The following is a 19278-nucleotide window of genomic DNA, read 5'->3' as shown; positions in this document are numbered from 1 at the left end:
CCTGTTGGAGCCCCTGGGCTTATAGCATCTTGCTTTTCCAACTATAGTCTATTTTTTTTAGCGGTGCATATTTGCACCGATTCACAGGGGTGCCCTTTTAGCTCGGAAAGGTTCCTGATACCTGATTGGTCGGAAGTATTTTTGTCCGAACACCTTCATTGTTCTCAAATAATTACCAAGTAATGTGAATTAAAACTTATTTACTAAACTATATTTTTACATCATATACAGTATATGTTTTGTCAATAAACAATGTGAAAGAATAAGTACATTATAAAGTATCGTCATGTTAAGTCTAAATTTAATAACACAATCCGCCGAAGTCAACGACAGAAGCTTATTTTCGGATGCACGCTTTGTAATTTTGTAATTTTTCACATATTTTAACACATATTGGGATAAATTACACTCAGCATAAGTTAAACATGTTATTATAAACTTTCTTTGAATACCAGAATTCACCAAAAACATGGAATTAATAAAACCCGATATTTGTGAAAACTTATGGGGAGGTAAAAGAACAGTCACACGTAGTGTTGCCACTCCTTGGGATTTTTCCCAAGATCTTGGGATTTCGGGTCCTACCTTGGGATCTTGGGATTTAAATGTAAAATTCCTTGCTTTCTTGGGATTTTCATTCATTCAGACTAACAATTACTTAAAAAAATGAAAATAGCCTCTTCTGAATATGTATCAGAACACCAATTGTCTATATCATTTTAATGTACTTGATTACTCACTCAACGTGTTACTCCCCACCCGGCCCCTCCCTCCCTAGTCCCTCCCTGCCCGTACAGGTACAGTACACGTCGAGATCGAGTAAGGTGATCGTAGCTCTCCTGTCTATCTCCGAGCCTTCCGAACCTCTGAGGGTAAGGAGGCTAGCTTGATCTAGTTTGTGATTAACAGTTGAAGAACACACGTATGCACCCGCAGCAATGAGTGACTCTAGCGATCCTGAGCCTGGAACTTCTAAGAGTGGCTGTAATACTCCACCAAGAAAAAAATCAAAAGGGTGGTATCAACAATCATTTGATAAGCAATGGTTGACAGATGTCGAACTTAGAGACTGGGTGAAAGAAGATCCGAATGATAAAAATGCTGCCATCTGTAGTGTTTGTGACTGGAAACTAAAGAACTGTAATAAATCAGCACTTATGAAGCACAAAGCTTCATCAAAGCACACAAGAAATTTAGATGCAAAAAAGAACACCTTAAATATTAAACAATTTTTCAAGAGGAGTGATGCAGAACTTCCACAAGATAAGGTTGCAAAAGCTGAAATGTATTTAACAGGTTACATGGCAGAACATGGTGTACCTTTTGCTCAAGCTGACCATTTGGTTGACGTAATAAAGAAAATGTTCCCAGAGTGTGAAACAGCTCGCAACATGAAAATGAAAAAGACAAAAGCCTCATACATGCTTCAGGATGGCATTGCATGGGAAGAAAGACAGGTGGTAGCAAAGTTTTGCAGAGAAAATTATTTTTCATTGATTATTGACGAAAGCACGGATGTTTCCGTGTCTCAAGTTTTAGCAGTGATGGTACGAGTGTATGATGAAAAAAAGTGTAAAGTTGCAGACTTACTTTTAGATTTTGTAGAGGTGGATGATGCGAGTGCAGAAGGACTCTATAAATCAGTAAAAGAGATGTTGGAAAAGGAAGAGATACCCTTACAAAATATTGTAGGGTTTGCAAGTGACAATTGTTCCATTATGCTAGGGATAAATAATGGATTTCAAGCTCATCTAAAGAGAGACCTTCCGTCTGTGTTCATTTTAGGGTGTGTATGTCACTCATTTGCCTTATGTTCGAGCCATGCCAGTAACACATTGCCATCATTCCTTGAAACATTCTTAAAAGATGTGTGTTGTTATTTTTCAAGGAGCAGTAAACGTCAACACCAATTTCAGATGATTCAAGATGTAGTACAGTCTCCTAAGCACAAAATGTTGAAACTGTCACAGACTCGATGGCTGTCAAGGGGGTTGGTATTATCGAGGATTTTAGAACAATGGGATGCACTGCAGTTATTCTTTCAGGGAGAAGCTAAAACAGATAAGGTGGATGGGGCATCGCAAATTAGCAAGACCATGGCTACCCCAGGAACAAAGCACATGTTATTATTCCTTAATTACATCATAAGTAAAGTTGATAAAATGAACCTTGAGTTCCAATCTCAATATTTTCGAATTGCAACCCTATATTCTACTATATCAGATGAATATAGAAGTATCCTTGCTTTGTTTGTAGATGAAGACATTTCTCATTCACATAGTTTGGCATAACTTGATCCTAATGATGCTGCAAAACACAAAAGCATTATAGAACTTGGTGGCAGATGTGAGGCCATGCTCATTAAGCAGCCATTAGGAGAATATGAAGGCAGATTTCGGAATTATTGTAAGAGATTTTTGGTGGAGTTGTGCACTTAAATGAAGAAAAGATTCAATTTTAAGGAGGATAGTATTCTTTCTATGTTAAGTATCATGGATCCCAAAGAAGCACTTTCACCTCAGAGAGGGATTAAATCTATTGGAAAACTGGCAGTGAATTTTCCAAACTTAGTTAAAGAAGAAGATTTAGATGAATTGCAAGATCAGTGGAAGGATTTGTTGCAATTCAAGGAATCTCTGAAAAACATCTCGGGTATGCCTGCAACCTCATTCTGGCTTGAGTTGAAATCAATTAAATACGCCAATAATCAGACAAAGTTCCATCATCTCTCTACGTTTATGTGCAATTTAATGGTGCTTCCACACTCATCTGCCTGTGTAGAGAGGGCATTTTCCCAGCTGAATCGTATTAAAAATAAGCAAACTAACAAGCTGCAAGTGTCAACTGTTGCAAACCGCATTCTTGCAATGCAATCCATTTCAAGGCAAGATGGGTGCCACCGTTGGGAACCCTCACCTGCACTCATTAAAGATGTTAAAGGAGGGAAGTGTCATAAGCGATATATGGAACGAGAAGCTAGCAGAAAAGGAGGTGAACTGGCAACTATATGCGGATGAAGGTGATACTGACGAGATTGAAGAAGCCATGAATTAGCATCTGCTTCAGGTGAGAAATATATACTGTATCACTCAAATCAATTGGTTTTACCTTTCAAATGTGTGTTTTGAGGGTCTTGGAAATTTTTAGTCAATCTTGGGATTTTTCATGGGTCGTTCTTGGGAATTACAAAATTTTATAGTGGCAACACTTTAGCCGGAAACCAATTCCTTCTGACTTTATAGACGCATTTTTTTTTCGTAATATAGTTTGGCCTATTCCTTTCAATTAAAATAGTCTTGCATTGTCTGTCTTCGTAATATTTTGCAAACGCGAACCAAAAGTACATAACTCAGCCACAATACCAGCTTACTTTGATTCTAGGCCTACCTCTTTCGGGTATGCCATAGTAATCTTTACAGTGAAGTATGAACTAAAAAGTCTATAGGCCTATCCGAAAAATATAAGTATCTCATCACCGCATATTATGTAATTGCCCGAATCCTATTAGAGTCTGATTGCTCCTATACCATGTAGCTTACTAGTCACACTTTTACCTAACCAATAAATACCTAAATTCACCTACCTTGGGCGAAACATAGTCCAATGGGGCCTCGGTCAATTGAACTTGGTCATTATGTAGAGGCATCTTAATAAAAGTCTCCGTCAAGGGGCAGAAATATTCAGGTAACACTGCATGCAATCTTGCTCACAATTTTGTATTAATTTACACGGTCGAACGCGGTTCGACGCACAAGTGTATGCAATCATGTTCGAACCTGTAAACGGGGCATTTTGGTTGTCAAACACGTTCGTCGAACGGTTCGAAGAAAGTCAAATGTAGCCTGACTTTTGTGGGCGGGTCTTTGTGCTTTCAACCAAGGATGGAAGCACGTGAACTCAATACTGAATTATGAAGGACATCATTGGAAAGAGGAACGAGAGGGAGGTCGTACTGCAGTTCATTCAAACTTAGTCTTTCGTGTGGATTAATGGCCTTTCTTATAGATGTATCTTCAAACGTAGGCCTAATGATAGGAGTGACACGCCTCAGTATATAAATCTATGTTTCTTCATCCATCTGCAATTAATTACGTCAGTCATCTGGGTTTTAATTTCAAATCCACAAGCAAGTTGGTGTGTGAAAGTTCATCTCTATTTAGCAAACAACGCGAGTCACACTGAGGTTTGCTGTACGATTGGTTCGTCGAACCGTTGGACTGTCTGTCACTTCTTTGAACCGTTTGACAAGACGGTTCGACAACTGGGTTCGACCGTGTAAACCCCGCTTTAGTAAACTATAGATTTGCCCTGATGTCAGGGTTCTATTTCTCATAGAAGAGGCATTTAGATTAGTTCCCTTAAATCCCATTGTGCAGTTTGGCAACCTCATCTCTAAAATACTTAGCTGAAAAATAACTATGTTCGCATACGTGTTAGTGGAGAGAGAGAGAGAGAGAGAGAGAGAGAGAGAGAGAGAGAGAGAGAGAGAGAGAGATGATGTAGCTTTCCCATCACACACCCAAGGGCTCTAACATTGATAAATAGCCCAGTGAGGAAAGGAAATCAGAATATAAATAAACTACATGAGAAGTAATGCATAATAAAAAGTATTTTAAGATCGGTGATAACGTTCAAATAGGTCTTTAGGCAAGACGATAGAAAGGAATTATTAGTTTATATAATGATTATCTAATTATAAATCCACGGTAAGTAAGTAAGTAAGTAAATGTTTCAACTACCCAATTCCTATCAAGTCTCTCAAGAACAAGACTCAAGAAGAAGACCAGTCAAGTATTAGTATTCAGTGTTGCCAGATATGGAGATTTATCCCTAGATTTGGGGTATTTTGGGTGTGTGATGGGGATATTCCCTACAAATTTCTATGAAGAAGAAACAAAGATGAGTAAACTTTTATATTGTTGCAATTAGTTTGCTTGCACTTACATGAAGTATAGTAAGTAATTTCTATATGAAGCCTACAGGATCAGGAAAAAAAAATATTTGTGGAAAATGTGGATATTGGGGTGGTTTTGGCGATATTTTTTATGATTTTAGGGAGTTTTTCACTAACCCATCTGGCAAACCCGCGGTTTACCCGTCCAATTGGGTTACCTTTGAACACCTTGCCGCGGGTTATAAAAGGGTACCACTACTTGCCTGAAATTGGGCTACTCTGGAAGAAATAAACCGCGGCGCCAATAAGTTGTTTAAATGGTCTTCACAAATACAATTTCTTTTATAATAATTTCAAAGTGGAAATGTAGATTGATTATTCTATTTCAAATTTTAATAGTTCACAGACCGTTTAAACCATCGTTGTAGATTGCTTGGACCTTCCATGCCAGCCATACACAGGCTAGGGATTAAGATTTGGATAATTGGTTTCCCCACACCTGCATGTCACAAACAAGATTATTCTTACAATTGGAGGAAATACCTTTACTCATCAAGGGTGTGACACACTGACACCCTAAATCAGTTAATCTGCAGGTATTAACCCAGGTCAGATTCTTCACTCATAGCTTCATTGTCCACTGAAAGTTTTTTTTTTTTTTTTTTTTTGAGAGAGAGAGAGAGAGAGAGAGAGAGAGAGAGAGAGAGAGAGAGAGAGAGAGAGAGAGAGAGATTATGGTACATTGTACGGGCATTATTGTACATGGTACGCAAGCCCTGAATAGTACATGTGCCATAATTATGGTCCACATGGCAACCCTGCATACAGTGTCTATCAGCTTTTTCTTTTTTCTTTTTTTTAAGTAGGAAAAGGATAAGGAAACTGTTAATTTGTAATTGACCAAGCAATCAAACGTGTCACAGATGCGACCAACATATCCAAAACGACTTTGTTTCAGATTTGCAAGGAAAATTGGGTCAATGGTATTAAGCATACTGATAACATTATAAAGGAAGACATGAAAAATGACGTCTGTATTAGCTAATTCATTGAATCTTTTATGATAGAACTAACTTCATCGGACGAAGTCACCATAACCACGTTTGCTAACTGAACCTTTGTTGTAAACCCCCCCCCCCTTTTTTTTTTTGTTAATTGAATAAATTCTAAAACAATACAATCACCAATGTAAATATACTATATTAAACTTAATCAATTACATCCTTTTATGATCATGTTGAATGAACAACAAATCTCTTTATTTCTTATTATTTTGCTCATTTTAATTTTGCAAAAAAATATACGGCTTTATTTTCTGTATATTTGAATAAAAATTATATAATTTTTTCATTATCACACTCTTCTACAAAAGCTTAAGTCAACCGCCTAAAATAGGCCAATATTGGGACGTGTGTAAGGGGTAAAATATTGGGTGAAAATTAGTACCGGTATACAATCTTTCCTTGAAGATAGGAGTCTCTCTCTCTCTCTCTCTCTCTCTCTCTCTCTCTCTCTCTCCCTCTCTCCCTAGAGTTATACCTTGAGTACTGAATAGCCCCACAGGCCACTGATTCAGCTATATAGCCCTAACTCATGAGTTCATCTCTCTCTCTCTCCCTCTCTCTCTCTCCCTCTCTCTCTCTCCCTCTCTCTCTCTCTCTCTCTACAATTTAGTTTTTTCCTGCATGTTTTTTAAGATATATGATTAAATTGCAAATGTTTAGCTTCAGGTAAAGATAAATCTCATCACAAATTGCATTTGGTAGGTTAGGTTCATGTAATTTCGTTTAGATATTGGATATCCCTTGATCACACTAAATATACCCAAATTCACAAACCAGTAGGCCTGTATGATAAGGCAGACAAGGTCATCCTCCTAATTCCAGATAGGCTGGAAGAGCGTTTGTGTGTGTGTGTGTGTTTGTGAAATAATTGAACAAAAGATGTGTGTAAACATTGTATATAATACTTAATCAGAAAAGCAATTATGCCTGTTTTAACATCATTTATTGTCTGAAATGTCTTGTTAATTCTCATAATTGATTCATGAAAACCAAGGTGAGGAACAGGTGCTGTCCCTCTGGTTATCATAGGCCTAGTTTATGGAAGTCACGTCGCATGTCCGAATGGTTCGGTGAGAGTTGGTACTACGTGTGACGTGGAAGCACATTTTTCATTAACCCTGGATAGGTACGGTGGGTCGTTTGCGACCCCGAGCGTCAAAAAAAAACAGGTTTTTCTCACGTGACTCACCCCTGTGACTGAATTTGTGGGTGATCGACCTGCAGGAGGTGTCTCCCCTACACGCTCTAGTAGTGTCCAGATGTGCATTGCTGTAGCTGTACTCCTTCCCCGATTTCTGAGACGCGTCGGGGTCGTTCGCGTCCGAGTTTACCCTTCTGAGGTAGTTTGCATAATTATCAAAGTTATTACGTATTATGAAATTGTCGTAGAATGGTGCAACTTGTATAGGTTATCAGTTGTGGAAAGTCTTGGTGGATTGTTTGGCTACCATGTGCATGTTTTTTTTTTTTAGTTAAAATGTCGTTCATCACCACGAGGACCATTTTACCGCGAGTGCCCCTTTTTCATTTTTTTTCATTTTTTTGCCAAGTCATTTTTCCGTAAGATATTGCCAAATAGTGTCGTAAAACTTTTGCTTGTTTAGTGTTGGAAAGTGTGTCTAGATGATCTGGCTACCCATGCATGACTTTGTTTTTGTCAGATACGACGTAGTTATTGGTATATTGGGTATTTAACTGCGGTTACCAATTTCTGTTTTTTTTTCAATATTTGTAAAAATTACTACGTAGTAAGGAATTGCCGTATATTATTCATTTTTTTTTCATGTTTATGTGTTAGAAAGTGTGCCTTGATGGTTGGGCTAACACGTGCATGTCTTTTTTTTTATCTGAGATGTCGTATATTAGAATGTCGGGCATTTTACCGCGAGTGTCCCTTTTTATTTTTTTTTAATTTTTTTGCCAAGTCATTTTTCCGTAAGATATTGCGAAATAGTGTCGTAAAACTTTTGCTTTTTTAATGTTGGAAAGTGTGTCTAGATGATCTGGCTACCCATGCGTGATTTTGTTTTTGTCAGATACGACGTAGTTATTGGTATATTGGGTATTTAACTGCGGTTGCCAATTTCTGTTTTTTTTTCAATATTTGTAAAATTTTACTACGTAGTAAGGAATTGCCGTATATTATTGATTTTTTTTTCATGTTTATGTGTTAGAAAGTGTGCCTTGATGGTTGGGCTAACACGTGCATGTCTTTTTTTTTTATCTGAGATGCCGTATATTAGAATGTTGGGCATTTTTCCGCGAGTGCCCCTTTTTATTTGTTTTGCATTTTTTTGCTTAGTCATGTTACCATAAGGAATTGGCAAGTAGTGTCGCAAAACTTATATTTTTATAGTGTTGGAAAGTGTTTCTAGATGATCTGGCTACCCATGCCTATTTTTCTTTAGCCAGATATGGCGTATATATAAGTATGAGTTCGATTTTCCTGTGATTGCCATTTTTTTCGTTTTTTCCCATTTCTTTCAAAATTACTACGTACTAAGGAACTATCACAGAGTAATATTTCATTTATATGTTTATTTGTCGGAAAATATGCCTTGATGGTTTGCCTAGCACGTGGCTGAAATTTTTTTTTTCTGAAATGCCGTATATTAGAATGGCCATTTTTCCACGAGTGCCCCTTTTTATTTGTTTTGCATTTTTTTGCTTAGTCATGTTACCGTAAGGAATTGGCAAGTAGTGTCGCAAAACTTATATTTTTATAGTGTTGGAAAGTGTTTCTAGATGATCTGGCTACCCATGCCTATCTTTTTTTTAGCCAGATATGGCGTATATATAGGTATGTGTTCGATTTTCCGGTGATTGCCATTTTTTCGTTTTTTCCCAATTCTTTCAAAATTACTACGTACTAAGGAACTATCACAGAGTAATGATTCCTCTAGATGTTTATTTGTCGGAAAATTTTGTTTACTTTTTTTTTTGATTGAATATCATCAATTTTTTTTAGCTAAAATATTGTTTTACATTTTTTTTTTTCGATTTTATTTCCCTTCAAAAAAAATTTTTTGGGTCAGAATTTTAATTTTATAGTCGTAAAATAATCGACAATTATCCAGCAACCCACCATACAATTTTTATGCATATCCAATAATAATTAGATTAGTAAATAACACCTTGAAATTGACATACCCTTCCTACATTTCAAGTGGCAGATTAGGGAGTCTGAGTCAGTGTGGTTGGCGGCCATTTTGTGGACATATCCGAAGCGTAAGCTGCCCTATCTATATATATTCTTGTTCCCTATAGAATTTGTGATATTTTGGTATATTTTTACCTGCATAAATATCATATTATATATTAAATATATGTATTTTTTTACGAAATTTCCAAGTACTCAAAAAATTACCTTTAGATATGGCCCCTGATATAAATGTAATTTACAAAATAATGAAGATTTTTTTACATATTTCTATTTTAGGATAACATATGTTTATTCCCTAAAATAATTAGCCACTTCCTATTTCATTTGGGTACCCAAAAAAATTCATGAAATTTGGACAATTTTTTTTGGCCAAAAAAAAGTTACCCTTTTTTTCTCATTTCAGATCTTCACCTCCATGGGTCTGACTTCATCCAAAATACATCAAGATGTGTCCTAAACATTCAAGAATCAATTCCTGAAAGGATTTGTGTATATATGTATAAACTTTTTTTTTATGAATTTTTATGTCAGGTCTTTTTTTTTCTACTTAATTTTTTAAAATATTTATAATAAATAGTTTTTCTGCAGATGAGTAGTATTTATCTTTACAGTTGTTTTAAGCATTCATTGAAGTTTTTTTGGCAAAAGAAAAAAGGAGGTTACTGCAAAAACTGATTTTTCAAGAATTTTTTTTGGCGTCGGGGTCGTTCGCGTCCGAGTATACCCTTAAAGGGGTGTCTGAGGACCGTACCTATCCAGGGTTAAGGCATGTGTGAAATAAAGTTCTAATTTCAGGTAAATTGGCTGTTTTTTTTTTTTTTAGGTCGGTTGCACATGAGTAAATAGGCTAATTAGTCTTAATGTGAACTTTACTTTTGTTCTCTTGATCAATTGCTGTGTAGAATTTTGGTTGAAACCACCTTAGTTGTACTTTACCAGAAATGTGAATAGATACGACAATATGCTTTGATTTTATTAGTCTTTACACAACCATGGAATTTATAGTGACTATACAGATCTTTTGGGATCGAATTCTCTTGCTTAAGGGTACACTCGGGTACATTATTCTATATAATTTCTCTTCCTCTTGTTTTGTTAAAGTTTTTTATAGTTTGTATAGGAAATATTCTTCTTAATGTTGTTACTTTTCTTAAAATATTTTATTTTTCCTCGTTTCCTTTCCTCACTGGGCTATTTTCCCTGTTGGGGCCCCTTGGCTTATAGAATCCTGCTTTTCCAACTAGGGCTGTAGTTTAGCAAGTAATAGTAATAGAGGAAGTAGAGATTTAGGTTATATATACATGTTATGATGTGTGTACATACGACTGCCCACATTTACGCAACGGTGAATCCTGTTGAATTTTTTATCGTGGTACCACCGAAGTGTTAGCTTAGGGAATTATAGTACGTGTTTATATCACATATTCTATCCATGTTGTTCCACTATTCAGGCCTGGTCTTGTCTCTGCTCGCTTCCTGGCTATCCAGTGTAAAGAGATGGCTGATAGAGGAAAGTAGGAATTTGGTTTTCTTGAAAAGAAGGACTGAGGATTTTAGCGGAAGGAGGGAAGATTTTAGCAAAAGGATTGAGGATTTTAGCGGAAGGTGGGAGGATTTTAGAAGAAGGATGGAGGATTTTAGCGGAAGAAGGGATAACTTTAGCGGGAGGAGGTAGGATTTTAGCGGAAGGATGGAGGATTTAAGCTGAAGGACGGAGGATTTTAGCAGAAGGATTGAGGATTTTAGCGGAAGGAGGGAAGATTTTAGCAGAAGGATTGAGGATTTTAGCGGAAGGAGGGAAGATTTTAGCAAAAGGATTGAGGATTTTAGCGGAAGGAGGGAGGATTTTAGCGGGAGGAGGGAAGATTTTAGAAGAAGGATGGAGGATTTTAGCGGAAGAAGGGATGACTTTAGCGGAAGGAGGTAGGATTTTAGCATAAGGAGGTAGGATTTTAGCGGAAGGACGGAGGATTTTAGTAGATGGAGGGAGGTTTTACTTACTTTTGACGGTGGGTTTTGCAGTCCTATACAGCAGGGGAACCATGCTTTCTACAGGAGCTCCACTGTCATTTTTTTCGTTAGTTAAAGTAGTTGCACAGTTGACATTATTCACCAATTGATATGATTCCAATCACTCACTGAATGCAAAACATTAGGATTTGATTCGTCATTCATTCAAAGATTGAAGTCTCCACAAATAACTAATTCATTTTACTCCATGATAATCATCTCAATGAGTTTACTAAATTCTTCGAAGAAGATAATGGCATTTGTTCTCGGGGGTTTGTAATCTGTTACTATGGTTATTATTCTGTTTTTTTTTCTTTTTTTTCGTAAATTTCATTCATGTATATACAGATAGATAATGGAAAGAATCAAGGTTTGACTTTATTTGAGAATCCGTTTTTATTGGGTATTTAACGTTAGATTCAGGGGGATTTGTAAAATTGTCTTGCTGTAATTAATTAAATCATTCATTATTGTATATATAAATACTAATAGTAACTGTTATGCATTCATGTATATTATTGTATCTTATGAACAAAAGGCTGGTAAACAGAAAATCGGTTGTTATCGGGTAGTTAGAATCAGATTCAGGGGGATTTGCAATATTATCTTACTGTCATTCAATGATTAATTACCTCATGGCAGCAAATTGTGGGTAAGAATATTGTGTTTTATATTCATGAATACGATTGTATCTTTTAAAACGTTGGAAATTAGAAAATCGCTTGATTTTAGGGTCAGATTCGAGGTACGTTCATTCAATAATTCATTACTGTATATTGTGTTTTACATTTATGAATACGATTATATCCTTTAAAAAATGGGTAATTAGAAAATCAGTTGTTTCGGGCATTAACGTCATATTCAAAGGAATATATAATCTTACCTTATCTTTCTTGCAATCATTCATCACTGCACATATCAACAAATTACGGGATGTTGTGTTTTATATTTATGAATACTATTATATCATGTAAACGAAAGACTGGTAAGATTAATAAGTGTTGTTCATTTAGACATAATACAAAGAAAAGACTAATGAGATATCTGTGTGCTTATTAACGTATCTTAATTAGATGGAATCTCTTATTCATGAGCCTGAGGAGATTCTACTTACTTTAAGGGTTGTTTTTTTTTTTTTTTTATTTATTTATTTTTTTTTTGTGTTCCTATCTTGCATGGAAACCCCTTGCTCTACAGGACCTTTGTTGTTATTGTTGTTGTTGTTGTTACATTTTGCCTAGCCTTGAGCATGGCTCTTGCACACTTGCACCCCGTAGTTCTACAGGACCTATAAGATCTGTTTGTTGAGTACATTCTTAGGTATTTAGAGTATCACACAGTATATTCCGTGTTAATTATCAAATATACATTATCGAACCACTTGGAACACAATAAAGTCTTCAGTTTCTTCTTGAAAGTCTTAGTATCTTCAGTAATTAGACTGGCTAGTGGGAGCTTGTTGTACAGTCATTAGGCCGCATATTTGAAATCTCTTGAACCTACAGGAGACATACATCTTGATTCCAATAATTTGAAACCACCTGTACCTATTCTCGTGTCTACAAGATTCGTTGGCTGCACGTTGTGTAGCAATTCTCTTTGGATATTTTGGGCGTCCGGCTCTGATAACTTGATGGGTTATTGCAAATATCTTAAAATATATTCTTGCTTTAATAGGTAGCCAGTGTAATTCAGTTAGTATAGGAGTAATCCTTTCTCGGGGTAGGACACCCTCGTCCTTTACGTATGCGCAACCAACAAATCGTATTGACACGAGAATAGTTATAGATGGTTTCAAACTATTGGAACTTAGATATATGTCTAATGTAGGCTCTAGAGCCTTTAAATATGCGGCCCCGAGACTATACAATAAGCTGCCACGAGACATCCGAATGATTGAAGAGATTAAGGCTTTCAAGAGGAAACTGAAGATTTTCTTATTCCGCGAGTCCTTTGACAGTGACGGTTTAACAGTAAATGTGCAATACGTGATATGAAATGTTGAATCCTCTGAACGAACAAGATAAAATGACAGAGGTCCTGTAGAGAGTATGGTTCCCCTGCTGTATAGGACCAGAAAACAGCCGTCAAAGTAAAAAAGAAATACTTCCCATCATCCAGTTCCTGACGAAGAAAATGTCTTTTGATACCCTTTTGTGAAATGTTCTCCTGTGTGTTCTTAGGCCATTTTATACATCATCCTTATTGTCTCCTGAAGACCCAGGACTATATGGCTGAGGACTATGAAGCGTGAAGTAGGAGATGATGAATGGAGAAGTATTGATTCAAATGAGGAAGAGACGACAGACGAAATCTAACAAGAGGCCCTTTGCGTCAATAGGCGTGGGAGAAGATAATGATGATGATGAGGAGGACGAGTTCGTATTCGATGCCTTGATTAGTCTTTTCACAATTTTTGTTGATGTTCAACTAATGTTTAATCGATTGTATTGTTATGGGAGTTTCTTAGTAATCTATTATTCATCTTGAATTTTGCTTCACGTCATAATTTTCTGTTTTGAGCTTAACTAATCTCCAAAATCAAACCATTGTTCTCTAGTCTTGGGTAGTGCCATAGTCTCTGTACCATGGTCTTCCACTGTCTTGGGTTAGAGTTCTTTTGTTTGAGGGTATACTCGGGCACACTATTCTATCTTATTTCTCTTCCTCTTGTTTTGTTAAAGTTTTTATAGTTTATATAGGAGATATTTATTTTAATGTTGTTACTTTTCTTAAAATATGCTATTGTCCTTGTTTCCTTTCCTCACTGGGCTTTTTTCCCTGTTGGAGCCTCTGGGCTTATAGCATCCTGCTTTTCCAACTAGAGTTGTAGCTTAGCAAGGAGTAATAATAATAAAAATAATAATGTGTATCAAATGAATATGTTTCCTTTGAATTTTAGTAATACATTATTAAGAAAAAGTAAGCGCAATAAAGCAAACACACTATTTATTAATGTATCCATATGTGTATGTATTGCTTCAATGAACAAGAATGAACCAATACCCTCTTCCACAGCCACCCAGATGTTGCGTGAAGCAATGATGAGATTCTGGTGGCACTGGCATCTTGCGTCATTCATGGCGCTCTTATCAGTTGCGTGGTGGCTGCCTCAGAGGTAGGATGTAAGCCAGCTCTCCCCAGCAAGGCTCCCATTTTGAGTTCTCGCCTCACTTCGGCCGCTAAAGAAAAACTTTATTTAGGATTAGCCGAAAAGAATATGTTTGGATGCTTCCGAATTTTTTTCTCGTGTGCTTCCTTTAAAGGGGAAGAAAATTATTGAATATGAAGAGTTTGGAATGAAGACGTAAAGTTTTCGAGGTAAGTGGAATTAGTTAGCAAACATTTTCTTAGAAAGAATCGGTATGGTTTTCTTAAATAATTTTACGAGACCTGAAACGACCAGTGAGGGATGCAAGTTGATTTGAAGATTAACGGGAAAAGCATTATATAACTTGAAACTTTTGTTTATTGTGTTTTTAGAATAATAGAATAACTTTCGTAATGGTTTTAAAAAAACGAAAGCCGCTATTATTTTGACCCACTTCCTGCCCTACAGGAGTTACCAGACCTGCGGTTTTGGAAATATCTCAATCTTAAGTGAAGTTGCCATATTAATTTATGTTGGTTGGTCAAAATAGGAGACTCGGTGCCATGTTTAAAAGTTTCAGATTCGTAAATGTTCGTGGGTTACATAAGAAATTGGGCTTTTCAAATATGTAAGCATCTCTGAATGAATTTACAATAATTGTTTATGAATATTTTGACGAAGATTATAAGTGCAAACAATCAAATGGCACATGACCTGCTTTCTTAGGTGACCTTATTGTGAATTTTGTTGACATTTGCCTTCATTTGAGATTGTTTTCGTTAAACGAGCTGCTTAGTCTGAGTCTGTGAGATTATTTCGTTAAACGAACTGCCTAGTCTGAGTCTGTGAGATTTACTTAAACGAACTGCCTAGTCTGAGTCTTTGAGATTTACTTAAACGAACTGCCTAGTCTGAGTCTGTGAGATTTACTTAAGCGAACTGCCTAGTGTGAGTCTGTGAGATTGTTTAGTTAAACAAACTGCCTAGTGTGAGTCTGTGAGATCAAGTTAAACGAACAGCCTAGTGTGAGTCTGTGAGATTGTTTCGTTAAACGAACTGCCTAGTGTGAGTCTGTGAGATTGTACGGCTGAAATAAAACAGATATTAGCATATCATCAACACGTGGTTGATTTCATCGATAAGCATCACCCACAGAAACTTCAGGTTTGCCTTGTAGTTGCGCAGTTCGACGATGTTTGCTTAACTCATTTTAGAAAAATCCTCAAAAGCCGTACCAAGCAACTTTCCCTCGATAGTTTCTTTAAAAAATCTACAAAACGGTCAAGTGATCATGATGAAAAGAAAGAAAGTAAAGCAAAGAAAAGGAAGACCGAATCGAGTGAAAGTGATGAAAATTAAAAATAAGAAAAAAAAATGTAAAAAAATATAAAATTATAAAAAACAAAAATAAGCTAAGTCAGGTTAAAGTTCACGTAGTGTAAGTTAGAGTAAGTTATCGTATGTTATCGCAGTCGCCGTCTCTATCTCCTCGCTGATCTTCAGTCTCCTTTTGCGTAACAATTCCTACACCTGCGCTGGCCTGTCGCAAAGGTAAAGTGTTAATAAAGAACCCTTTTTTATGTTTATTTCTTTATTATTATTCTTTTTTTAGATATTTCTGTATTATTCAATTGTATTAATGTTATGTGTAATTATGTGTAGCAATTTATTAAGGAGTTATTATGGGTTTTTAGGCTGAGAAACGAATTAAACAAATTACCGTGTATTCTTATGGGAATATTTGCTCCAACATACGATCGTTTTAACATACAAAGCAGTTTCTGGAACGAATTAAGAGCGTATGTAAAGGTATCACTGTACTGTTTCGTTAAACGAACTGAACTGCCTAGTATGTGTTGTAAGATTGTTTCTTTAAACAAACTGCCTAGTCTGAGTCTCTGAGATTTTTTCGTTAAACGAGCGGCTTAGTCTGAGTCTGTGAAATTGTTTGTTAAACGAGCTGCTTAGTCTGAGTCTGAGATTGTTTCGTTAAACAAACTGCCTAGTCTGAGTCTGTGAGATTATTGCGCTAGACGAATGGTCTAATCATAGTCTGTGAGATTGTTTCGTTAAACGAACTGCTTAGTCTGAGTCTGTGAGATTTTTTTGTTAAACGAACAGCTTAGTCCGAGTCTGTGGAATTGTTTCGTTAAGTGAACTGCCTAGTCTGAGTCTGTGAGATTGTTTCGTTAAGTGAACTGCCCAGTCTGAGGCTGTGAAATTTTATAGTTAAACGAAATGCCTAGTCTGAAACTGAGATTGTTTTGTTAAACAAACTGCCCAGCCTGAGTCTCTTGAGATAGTTTCGTTAAACGAACTGTCTAACCTGAGTCTGTGAGATTTATTTGTTAAACGAACTGTCTAGCCTGAGTCTGTGAGTTTTTTTTTGTTAAACAAACTGCCTAGCCTGAGTCTGAGATTTTTTTGTTAAATGAACTTCCTAGCCTGAGTTGGTGAGAATTATTTGTTAAACGAACTGCCTAGCTGAGTCTGTGAGATTTTTTCCATAAACGAACTGTCTAGGCTTAGGCTGTGAGATTGTTTTGTTAAATGAACTGCCTAGCCTGAGTCTGTGAGATTTTTTTTTGTTAAATGAACTGCCTAACCTGAGTCAGTGAGAATTATTTGTTAAACAAACTGCCTAGCCTGAGTCTGTGAGATTTTTTTGGTAAATGAACTGCCTAGCCTGAGTCTGTGAGATTTTTTTGGTAAATGAACTGCCTAGCCTGAGTCGGTGAGAATTATTTGTTAAATGAACTGCCTAGCCTGAGTCAGTGAGAATTATTTGTTAAACGAACTGCCTAGCCTGAGTCTGAGATTTTTTCCATAAACGAACTGTCTAGGCTTAGTCTGTGAGATTGTTTTGTTAAACGAACTACCTAATATGAGTCTGTGAGTTTGTTTCGTTAAACGAGGGGCCTAGTCTCGGTTTGAGAGATTATTTCGTTAAACGAACTGCCTAGTCTTAGTCTGTGAGATTGTTTGGTTAAACGAGGGGCCTAGTCTCGGTTTGAGAGATTATTTCGTTAAACGAACTGCCTAGTATGAGTCAGTCTGAGAGTTTGCTTTGTTAAACGAACTGCCTATTCTGAGTCTGTGAGATTGTTTCTTTCATCAAACTGCTATGTTGATCATCTGCCTGGTCTTTTACTGGTTACTCTGATCTTAATTTGTTGGATAAGATCTCGGAATCTGTTTTATTCCAGCTGTGGCTAAGTTGTGTAATGATCTTTCTAATTGGGTAGTTGAATTAGTGAAACTTCAAAAGTTCAAACTTGCTGAAATGTTTTTATTTTAAACAGGCTGATATAAGTCTTTTTATAGTTTATATTTGAAATATCTATTTTAATATGGTTATTGTTTTTAGAAAAATTATTTCAATTGTACACTACTTCTTATATCGTTTATTTATTTCCTTATTTCCTTTCATCACTGGGTTATTTTTCCCTGTTGAAGCCCCTGGCTTATAGCATCTTGTTTTTCCAACTAGGGTTGTAGCTTGGCTAGTAATGACAATGATAATCCCTGATATGGATAATAATATCTGGCACCCGTTTTTTAATTTTCCATAAATATGACCATCCTTTGCCTTCAGATCTTCCCACACTGTACCATCCTGTACGTAGTAATAGGTTTGCTGTATATTCTACCAGACTTAACTACTCCATCATGAGGCACAGTAGTATATAGTACTCCACATGCTTTATTTAAGCTACGATCAGCTTGTGGAATAATCTTCCTAGTCTGGTAGTTGAATCGGTTGAGTTAAAACTTGTTGCAAAGTACTTTTCAGTTGAACAGATGGGCATAAATGTCATTTTATATGGGCTGATCTATTTTGATACTGTTACTGATTTTAATATATTTGAAAAAAAATATTTATTTCTTTATATCCTTTTGCCATTGGGCTTCTTTCTTTATTGAAGCCCTTGCGCATGTCCAGGTAGTATCTTGATTTTACCATTAAGGTTGTAGCTGGGCTAGTAAAAATAAATGTAATGGTAACAACTGTCCCAATATAACATTCTTTCAACCTAACTGTCAAGTCTGAAATAATGTCAGATTGTTTCTTTAAACCAATGGACAATTCTGTGACAATTTGAGGTGCTCTATTTCAACGAACGGCCAGCTAAGCTAATCTGACATAGCTTTTTCTAGAGAGCTGTCACCTCTTTTCCAATTCGAAGTTGTTTCTTTCAAAGATTTGCCAACTTAGTATCAATTTGACATTGCTTATTTCAAGCAATTGACATTGTTTCTATAAGCAAACTGCCAATTCTGTGACAATTTAGGTTGTCTTTCAAGAATCTGCCAATTGAGCTAATTTGAAGTTGCATCTTTCAAGGAACTGCCAACAATGAGAGAGTTTGAGGTTATTTTTTCAACGAACTGGCGATTCTGTGCCATATTGAGGTTGCTCGTTTTAGTGAGCAGCCAATTCAGCTAATTTGATATCATTTCTATGAATAAGCTGCCAGCTCTGGGACAATTTGAGGCTCTTTTTATCAAGGAATTTCCTACTGAACTAATTTAATATTGTTTCTTTAAACACACTTCTAACTCTGCGTCAGTTTGAGTTTTTCTTTCAAAGAATTGCTAACTAAACTAAGTGAGGTTACTTCCTTCAAGGAACCGCTACCTCTGTGACAATTTGAGGTTACTTTCTTTTCAAGCGAGTGCCAACTTAGCTAATCTGAGGATATTTTTTTAGAACGAACGGCCAGATGAGCTAATTTGATATCGTTTCTGTTAACGGACAGACAACTCTGAGAATTTGAGATTGTTTCTTTCAAGGAACTGCCAACTTCTTTCAACGAACTGCCAACTTCTTTCAATGAGCGGCCAAATTCTTTCAAGGAACTGCCAACTTGAGGTTGCTTCTTTCAAGGAACTACCAACTTTCAAGGAACTGCCAACTTGAGGTTGTTTCTTCCAAGGAACTGCCAATTTGAGGTTGCTTCTTTTAAGGAACTTCCTACTCGAGGATGCTTTTTTTCCAAGGAACTTCCAACTTGAGGATGCTTTTTTCAAGGAACTGTCAACTTGAGGATTTTTT

General features: G+C 36.3%; 1 long non-coding RNA gene and 1 pseudogene across 1 annotated transcript in view; both read left to right on the top strand.

The window, feature by feature from the left end:
- LOC137651962 (uncharacterized) overlaps positions 1–19278 on the top strand; it is a 343837-nt gene that overhangs the window by 14006 nt on the left and 310553 nt on the right. The gene's annotated exons all lie outside the window — the stretch shown is intronic.
- Positions 1781–3017, top strand: LOC137652155 (SCAN domain-containing protein 3-like; annotated as a pseudogene).

This window comes from Palaemon carinicauda, chromosome 13 (genome assembly GCF_036898095.1).
Source record: "Palaemon carinicauda isolate YSFRI2023 chromosome 13, ASM3689809v2, whole genome shotgun sequence".
NCBI lineage: Eukaryota > Metazoa > Arthropoda > Malacostraca > Decapoda > Palaemonidae > Palaemon > Palaemon carinicauda.
This window is presented reverse-complemented; position numbering and strand designations above follow the sequence as displayed.